The sequence below is a fragment of the Chinchilla lanigera genome, unplaced genomic scaffold (assembly GCF_000276665.1).
Source record: "Chinchilla lanigera isolate Chin_1 unplaced genomic scaffold, ChiLan1.0 scaffold00018, whole genome shotgun sequence".
NCBI lineage: Eukaryota > Metazoa > Chordata > Mammalia > Rodentia > Chinchillidae > Chinchilla > Chinchilla lanigera.
In genome coordinates this window covers 24,807,354-24,816,268 of record NW_004955419.1, presented here as the reverse complement: position 1 = coordinate 24,816,268, position 8,915 = coordinate 24,807,354, and the positions used below count along the sequence as shown (strand labels likewise).

Genomic DNA, 8,915 nt, shown 5'->3' with positions numbered 1-8,915 from the left:
TACTAAAGTAAAAGACATATTGCCATTAATGCCCCTCTAAATACTCTCCTTGTTTCAAATGCATTTATGTCCTTGTTCTTGGCACATGCAGGAGCAGTTCTAGGAGTCCTCCTCTGTAAGTGTCTTTAGTTGTGTTTTCATGGTATCCTGAATGGACTCAAAATGCTTGCTTGTCATGATCACTTTAACTTTGGAGAACAACTGGAAGTAGCCTCATACCAGAGCTGGTGAAAGAGGTGGATGAGAGCACAGCATTAGGTTTCTATGAGCCTTTCCATTGAATGGCACTTAGCAGAAGCATTCACTGTATTTTTGATCATATTTCACAAAGATATGAGAAGGAATTTCTAGAACTGCTTCAAAAATGGTAAGAATGAGGGTGGAAAGTATCTTCAAAGTGAGGGGGAGTTCTCTGTGGGAGATTAGTTATAATGTGTCTTTTTTTTGTAATTAACTTTTTATTTAAAGTTTACCATATATTTTGACCACCCCATGTATATATGAATTGCAAACATTTTCTTGCCTTCTTTTGGTTGTATTTTTACTCTTTTGATGGTGTCATATGATGTTTAGAAGTTTCTAGTCTAGATGTGGACCAATTTATCTATTTTTTCTTTTGTCATACGTGTTTGGTGTCATATCCAAGGAAATCATTGCCAAATCTACTGCTATGAAGATTTCCTACTGTGTTTTCTTTCAAATGCTTTATAGTTTTCATTCTTATATTTAGGTTTTTGGTCCATTTAAAGTTAATTAGTGTACATGGTATAAAGTAGACATCTAACTGCATTATTTTATGTGTGAGTAAGCCATTCTCTCAGCACCGTTTGTTGAAAAGACTGTCTTTTCTCCTTTAAACAGTCTTGGCACATTTGTCAAAAATCATTTGACCATATGTGATGGTTTATTTCTGGGCTCTCTATTCTATTTCTGTGGTCTATATGTTTATCTTTATGCTAGTTCCACACTGTTTTGATTAGCTTTGTAGTAAGTTTTGAAATCACTGCGAGTGAAACCTCCAATTTTATTCTTCTTTTTCAAAACTGTTTTGGTTGTTTGGAGTCCACTGAGATTCTACATAAATTTGGGGATGAATTTTTCTAGTTCTACAAAAGTGTTGTGATTTTAATAAGGATTGCATTGAATCTTTGGAGGGTGAGAATTTATAGATAGGCTACATTTCATAACTTGGGCTGACTGTCGTAAGAATGCTTAGCCAGCAGTTCAATTTGTATGATTTATCTCAGTAGAGTTGTTAATCCTACAATGGCACTGTATAAAAATGTACTTTTTATTGAGCTTGAGTTTATTTACCTTCTAGTGAAGCAGTTTTCTAAGATGTTAGTTGTAGTTAATTATATCTATTTGCTTTATTTTAATAGGCAAGAATATCATGTTTACTTTTTCGTTTCCCTTTGATATTTCTCTCATTAAATTTCTAGGGTCACATAAGTTGGTTTTAGGCTAAAAATGGTGTAGTTGTTATTGTTGTCATTGTTTCATGTGGGAAGCATAGTTAACAGGTTTAAAACAGAGAAACAAATTTTTCTTTGGTATTGGGAATTGAACTTGGACCTTACTCTTGCCAGGCAGGTGCTTGTGCCCCTGAGCTATATCCCTAGCAAAAAAATTTTTTAAAAAGAATATTCTTTAAAATAATGTGAAAACCATGCTTGCTGACAAGTAGCACCTAAAATGACAGTGGACTAAGATTTTCTGCACCAAATCATGGGTTTTTTTTTTTCTCCTACAGGCAGAATAGAAAGCAAGGTTGAAGTTCCTTCTACCAAATGCACTGCTGATGGTACAGAAGTAGAAAAGACTAAACTCAGAGTGGGCAAATTGTAGCTCATGGGCCAAATCCAGCTCCCCACCTGTTTTATAAAAAAATATATTGGAACGTAGCCATCCTTGCTCTTTTAGGCATTGTCTGTGGCTGTAGAGTTGAGTAGTTGTGACAGAGACCATATGGTCCACAAAGCCTTAAATACTTATTATCTGGTTCATTACAGAAGAAGTTTGTTGACCTCTGGACTATACTGTAAAGAAGTGATGAGTGAATAATTTAGCTCAGCCATCTCATTTTAAAGGCGGTAAAAATGAAAACACTGCTGTCATGTATCAGCTATTGAGGGTGAAGAGTTCTGGGCTGGTAGCATGGGACAGAATGAAAAAGACAAGGGCTTTAGCAGATTGCCTTTCTTATTTTGGGGAAGGGTCTACAGACAGGAAACACTAACAATGGAATGTCTGCAGTGTGTAAAGCCAAGGGAAGGTGAGGCAGGATTCTCACAATTCCCAAAGAGGTTTCTAAGAAGAGTAGGCAGGGTGGCACAGCAAAGTAAAACCAGTGGAGGAATCAGTCACAGGTGTCTAGGAGTTCTAGGTCTGCACTTGTTTTTGGTCCTGGGCAATATAATGTTTCAATCCAAAATCTAAATCACGGTACATGGGGAGACCCACATATCAAAGGACATGAAGTAGTAACATGCATTAAGTTCAACTGGTCTGTGTGATAGATAGAATACAGCAGAATTGGAGGTGTGTTATTTCTGAGATTAGGTTATAAAGCACTGCAGCTTCTTTAGACAACTGCCCCACCACAATTCTCAATAAGCTTTTTACTGGATGTGTCAGTGAAGCAAAGAGCAAAGATAGTATGACGCTGGTCACCTGGTCCTCTCATTTTTCTTTCCCTGGCTCAGCATGGTTGCAATCAGAGGGCTGAGACCTTTCAGCTTCCCTTCCTCCGTCCCCACCTGCTTCCCACTACCCAAGTCCCTATCCAGGAAAAGAGTGAAATTCTTACTGTTTCCTTTTACTCAAGACAGTTATAGTTGAAATGCTGGGGGTGGGATCTTGAGAGTGATTCTTTACCCTTTTTGAATTATTTCTTTTGAGGGCAAAAAGTTCTAACCACTATGATATAATCCTACTTCATCCTACTTAGGGGAAAGTTTAGTAAATTAGAACATTATTCTAGTGGATCAGTTGGCCAGCATGAAGTTGTCATTTGAATAATAATACACTTTGAACCAAAACTCATTCGCTTTTTCAACCATAAAAATTACAATGAATTTGACTGATATGTTTCCAAGGGGATAAAAACTGTCTGCAGAAACCTCCTTTGTCTTTCTCATCTCAACTCCTATTTTTTGGTAATCACACAGAAAAGCTTAAAAAAAATAGTGTCTATTGACTTCTTCATCTACAAAGAGCACCAATGTCAGCATGTCACCCACATAAATTAACTTGGGAATATGTATTTATTCATTCACTCTTTAAATATTTAGTAAATATACACTACTTTCCTACCAGAGAAATAGATAAATAAACCTGTCTTTGACTGGCTCACAACCATGCCAGGTGAGGGTAAGTCCAGCATTTAATAAGAAAAGACTTGATGTGCCAGGAATTATAATGAGTATATAAAGAAGCTATGGATGTATTTTATAATAGTTTTTGACTGTCAGTTAAATTTTTTATTTTTACATGAAGAAATCATTAGCTAACCCTTATAATCATGTGGCTTGGTATTTTTACTAAACCAGAAAAGACTGCTATAAACAGGAAATTTCTAAAAGAACAAAAACTTATCTAATTGTCTTATTGGGTGTTATTTGGAAATGACCAAAATTATAGGTAGAATACTTTTCAAATGGGAGTGGGATACTTCCTATTCAGAGCAGAAAAGTTACATATTGCATCACTGCAAAGTTGTTGTATATTTCACCAGTACATAGACTTGTGAAGTTATTTTCATATAATTTTCCAAGAATCAAGAATCATCTCTATTATATCCATAGCTTTGGAAAGTTTAACCTTGAATATTTTCATCTATTTCTTGTTTTTATTAATTCTAGAATTTATTTTATGTCAATATTATGCTTTGAACAACAAGATTTATTTAAAATTTAATAGCTAGTTCTCTTAAAAATTATATACATATATATATAATTTCACAGATAGGCTACCATGCTGTCTATTTTGCTAACATAAGCGGTGAAACTATTAAATATATATGTGTTTGTTTTCTGAAGGGAGGTGCAGTGTTTAGGCATTGTCCTTTAGCTAGGTAGTGAGGATGATTCCCAAAGTGAAATGTGAATTTAAGAACCAGGTGTGTGCATACTAATTGGTTTTGGGCATTTTGTTATCCAGGAAGAGCAACACATTTAATAGCTAAAATAAGAAGCAAGGCAACAAACAAATCCCACAAAGCTTGGCATGCCAGTGTAGGTGGGATGTTATAGCAAGCGACTCTGCCAGACAGACAGATGAAATCGCACTGAGATGTAAGTGGCAAAAAGTGCTTGCTTGAAGGATGTCATAGAAAACAATGCCGCTTCATTGTAAAGTCCAGATTTGTGTTTGGAGGGATGAGAGATGGAGTTAGTAGCCATTCACTCTGTCATACATTTTTATACCAAGCTTTTTATTACTAGGATTTAAGTACATCAGTGTGATGGGTGAAAGGGTGATTGGAGGAGGCCAGAAGGAAAATTGTAGGGCATGTGGCTTTATTATTTAATCATCTGTTTTATTATTTAATCTGTTTTATTATTTAATCATAAGAAAAAAACTCATCTTTAAAAAAAATCATAGTAATGAAAATGTTAATAACCACAAGTTGCAGAGAGCTTGCTATGTGTGAGGCACTACGTAATATCCTTTGCGTTCCCCTGACTCTCAACTCTTTCCAAACAGGAAAATTCTATTCCAGAACTGCTTCTTCACTTGTAGCAGAAGGACCATAAAGGGATTTTACCTTATTTACAGTTCTGAATTCATAAGGAGTAACATTCTGGACTTCGTTGGAGCTACTTTATGCTTTGAGATAGTGAACAGGGTGCTCCTGGGCGCTGGAGGAGTAGCATTCCTTTCCTCCTCACAGGATGCCAGGCTCAGACAAAGGAGAATATGTTTCTTGGATTGACTGTAGGAGAAAGTACCTTTGTTTTATTTCTTACAGGTAGAACTGCAAAGTGTAGGGTCCTCCCCAGCTCACCTCTCTGTTCTGGTTTTCCCCTAGTTCTTGGATTCCCCTTACATCTAGTGCTTAAGTGATGTCAGGGCAAAGAGTATGGCTTTCCTGGCTTCAGAAAGCAAACTGGCCCTGGCAGTGTAGACACCTTGAAATTCCACTAAACACTGTTTACTGTTCTGAGAAGAATGCGACAGATCTGTCTTATGTACCTTCTCCTGGCCCAGTACCAGAGGGGACGCTTGATAAAAACAGGCAAAAAAAAAATAGCAAAAATTTGAGTGGCTCACTATAAATGTGTCGCTGCTTTTCAGAAGAGTCTGATCCCCAGGCTACCCGGTGAGTGGAGATTCAGACTTTTGTCCTTTAAGCAAAAAGATGCTGCAATTCTGCTCCTTTCAATGAACCACCAGGAGAAAGCACCTGCCCCTACACCCTGAATGCTTTCTTTCGTTGAAGAAGTTCCCCCATCCTCCTTGCCTACCTCCAAGTCTTTTCTCCCAAACTTTGTTTTTGTTGGTAGTATTTAGACACGCTGCTTTCTCTCCTCCGGGTGCACTCTAGGATTTGATCTAATTGTCCCGCTGTTCGAGTGTCACTCAGCATTATTACTGCGAAGATGAATGGGATGTGGGTCAGAGTTCAGCAAGGAGGCATCTGCTCACTTACTCTGCGAAGTGGAAGCACTCAGAGGTGATCTTTAATGAAAGCTTGGAGAAGATTTGCACAGAGCAGGCTGCGCTCTATCCTCCTGCAGCTGGGGCAACTAAAGAGTGGTTCTTTTCCGCAGGAACATAAAATGGATAAACAGGAGGTAGGGAGAATTCTGCAGGAAGTTCACTGCTTGGGTGTCTTTTTTTTCTGCAGGGGAGAAAATGGGGGATTAGACAAAGAGTGTGATTAAAGAGGGAGGAGAAAATGGAAGATTTTGAATGGGTCCTAACCATTCGCCTGGTCGGTTCATAGGACAATCTCACCAAAGAAGAATTTCCACTCCACTAGCAGAGTCTCTCACTCAGCGTCTCCCCTGGCCTCAGGTTACCGTGCCATCTCAGGTTCAGGTTCTCTACTGGACTCTCTTCGAGCTGACAGTTCTCCTACTTAACCAAGTACCCAGAGTCCCACTTAGGAAGACCTAGACTTGTTCTGGCGTTTGACGCAAGCGGGACAATGGCTCCATTGTTCTTTTTGCCCTCCTAAATGGAGCCAACGTCTCCTCCGTTTAATTCGGTCACTAAGGGGGGTTAAGTATGGAACCGTAGGAGACTCACCTTCCTTTACTCCCCCTCCGCCCCTTGGAAGCGGGTTGTGCTGTGTTGCTCTTTGCTCTGGACTATCAAACCTGTTTGGAGGACCCCAGTGGACGGTGCCCTTTTATGCTCTCCACAGAGTGAAACTTGGGAGGGGAAGAAACACAAATCAGGAAGCTCACTTTAGTTCAGGTTGTCACTCAAAGCCTGCGGTTTCTTGTGGACCTCTGGGCAGAAGCATCACAGCTGCCCAGGGGATCCCCAGCCCAAACACTAAAAATATCCAGGGCGAGGACAGCCCGGCGTTACCTAGAGCGTGCAGCAGAAGTAGTCTCCTAGGATGGGTGGAGATCCCGCCACCGGCTTGCAGCGCCACGGGAGTCCCGGAGTCCCGCGCAGCGCGCACATTTGCGATCGGGTTTCCCTGCTGCCGACCGGGGACTCCGCAGAGCCCAGGCGGCTCTGGTGGGTGCAATCCCGCTCGCCTCTCCGCCTAGCACGCTCTCTTCGCAGTGCTCCCCAGCGAGCTCTCAGTGTCTCGCTCTGAGCATGCGCGGCCTGGCGCCCTCCCCTCCCCTCCAGCCCCCCTTGTGCCCCCTCCCCGCCAGCCTTTTGCTCCTTTCCTTTCATTAAACAAACAGGAGATCCTGAAACCTGGACCCTGCGCAGGCAGCAGCGCCGGGGGGAGGCGGCGGCGGAGGAGGAGGCAGAGAGCAGGATGGGCGCCAACGGGGATCTGTGATCCGCCGCACCCCCGCCCGGCGCGCGCGCACACACTCACACGCCCGCACACTCGCACAAACACACACTCGCATACGCCCGCGCCGCGCGCTCGCCGGCTCGCTCTCCCACGCAGGCGGAATGCAGCGGCGCCCCGGGAGCGGGTCTCCAGCCGCTGCCTGAATGCACCTCGCTGCCGGGAGCCAGGCGGCCCAGTAGGGCGCCCAGGAGGACGCTCCGCCGCCGGAGGTGAGTGCGGTGCGGGCAGCCGGGAAGTCTCGGCGCCTGGGGAGCTCGGGCAGGTTCCAGACCCGAGGCGGCGGTGCAGGTGGCTTGTGGGTTTCAAGGTGCAGAGGAAGACAGCGCCGGGGCTGTGCAGGGGGAGAGGGTGATCCCAGGCAGGGTCTCCTCCTGCGCGGCGTCAGATTCACCCGGCGGAAAGCAACCGCCTCCCTGCTCGTAAACTTTCCTCTCCTGTCATTCGGGAAACGTGGAGACAAAGGGGGCGTGGAGGCTCTCTCCGTCCAGTTCCACCCTCCTGACTGCATTCCGGCTGCGTCGCGAGCCGGTGCGCGTGGGTGGGCGTGCTGGCCGGGTCGCCCTGCAGGTAGCTGATGCCAAATCTTCCCACCTGGCAGGGGCTGGGATTTCCCTCCTTTGGCTGTAGGCTTGGAGATTGATTTTTGCCTCCAGCGTGGCCACCTGCCGTCCTCCCACACCCCCCATCCCTAGCCCCGTACCCCCGGAGCGTAGTAGTGGTGTGTGTGTGTGTGTGTGTGTGTGTGTGTATGTGTGTGCGCGCGCGCGCGCAAGGGGGGTGTCACCTGCTGGAAGGAGATGTTTAGGGTTTTTCATTCAGCGCCGGTGCCAGAGGCGCCGGGGTGAGGCTTGGGTCAGTGTGGGGATGAATGATGAGTTACTGAAAGGCTTGCTATAATCACCTAGAAACGCTGGGCGCCGGGATCTCTCCTCCCTGGGGAAGGTGCAGTCTTCACGCATACCGCCGCGGCAGCGCTGGGAGTTCGATGGGGCTGCGGTGGAGGCAGCGGTGGCAGTGGCAGCTGGGGCTTTTTTTTTTTTTTTTTGGCCCAGAGGTTTTATTACACACACGTGTGGAATATGTAGAGGATTCTAGGTTATTATTTTTCTTTGTGGGGATATATTTTTTTCCCCTTTCAACCAGTTTCTTGGAAGGGATGTTTTGCATCTGGTGGACAGATATGGTTCTGAACATCTCTTCAGTCCACGGAAAATGGTCCTGGGAAAAGGGTTCCTTAGAATGCTAAACCCATTGCCACCAGATCTCAGAGCCTGGCGTGCCTGACTACATCTGGGGAAAGCTTGAAATCTTACGGCCCTTTGAAAGCGCCAAGCCTCAGCCAGGATGTGAGGAGTCCAGGGCTAGGACAAAGGGGAATAATAGAAGAGGATCGGAAGCTAGTTATTTAGGAGAGGTGTGACCACAGGCCAATTCAAGAAAAAAGAGGTCCAGTGTGAGGAGCTTAACTTGGCAGTTTTATAGTACTTCTGTAGTTCGCAGCTCCTATTTGTGGATTGGGGGTCTGGTTTGATGATATTTAGAAAGTCACATCTGGGGCATAAAAGACTTGATTATTTCTGGGTTTACCTTTAACATAATCATAATTTCTTCTTCTAGAACATGCCTTGTGTGAAAGTATCTCCACCTTAACATGTTTGTGCCTGGAACGTGGAATGGGCAGACACATCCATGTTTAGCTCTTTGTACCACAGAGCTTGGGATTTGTGAAGGAAGCCCTGCAGATGCTGGCAGGAGGAAAGTTTGAGACCTTAGACTCCAACTCGTGACTGCTGGTCGTCACAGCTTCTCCTCACTTTGAAAGGACAGGTGGAGGCCATCTCCCTCTTGCTACTTGGTTTTTCTTTCCTTCCTTCCTTCCTTCCTTCCTTCCTTCCTTCCTTCCTTCCTTCCTTCCTTCCTT

The 8,915-nt window shown here is 44.1% G+C and overlaps 1 protein-coding gene and 1 long non-coding RNA gene across 4 annotated transcripts in view; one reads left to right on the top strand and one right to left on the bottom strand.

The window, feature by feature from the left end:
- Positions 1-4,446: 4,446 nt before the first annotated feature.
- Positions 4,447-6,791, bottom strand: LOC102010807. 2 transcript variants are annotated; one of them, XR_001233558.1, is made up of 4 exons: positions 6,544-6,791; positions 6,256-6,380; positions 5,469-5,595; positions 4,447-4,936 (listed from the first exon to the last, which is right to left on the bottom strand). It is a non-coding gene; the product is annotated as an uncharacterized LOC102010807 (long non-coding RNA). The 2 variants fall into 2 exon arrangements; XR_260656.2 differs by having other exon boundaries at positions 4,447-5,595.
- Positions 6,792-6,849: 58 nt separating this feature from the next.
- Positions 6,850-8,915, top strand: part of LOC102010266 (lipid phosphate phosphatase-related protein type 1) — a 264,552-nt gene continuing 262,486 nt past the window's right edge. For both annotated transcript variants that reach the window (XM_005382805.2, XM_005382804.2), the window contains exon 1: positions 6,850-7,203. The gene's annotated coding sequence lies outside the window, so the exon portion shown is untranslated. The remainder of the gene's footprint in view (positions 7,204-8,915) is intronic.